This window comes from Callithrix jacchus, chromosome 8 (genome assembly GCF_049354715.1).
Source record: "Callithrix jacchus isolate 240 chromosome 8, calJac240_pri, whole genome shotgun sequence".
In the NCBI taxonomy this organism is placed as follows: Eukaryota; Metazoa; Chordata; class Mammalia; order Primates; family Cebidae; genus Callithrix; species Callithrix jacchus.
In genome coordinates, this window is record NC_133509.1 from 70,913,181 (window position 1) to 70,913,542 (window position 362).

Genomic DNA, 362 nt, shown 5'->3' on the forward strand with positions numbered 1-362 from the left:
AAGGATTGCTCACAGCCCCGCCCCCTCCCTTTTCCGCTTTAGTCGCTCGGTGATGACGTACGACACGGCGTCTCGTTTATATCCGGGCTTTGAGGCTCCACCCTCTGTATGTGACTGACAAGCACGTACACCAATCAGTTGCAGCTGTGGCATTGCCCCGAAGCTCTGAAGTGAATTGCAGACCAAAGCTAGGCTAGAATGCTGTCTTTGGGGTGGTCATTAGAGTCGTGGTCTCTTAAGGGTTAGCATCATGAAGCTTACCTTGACTCCTGGATGTTCCTTGTGAATGTTGGTAGTAGGGGACTATGTGAAACACTGTCAGTATCATTCCAACAGGAATTTAACCTGGATAAATAATATGC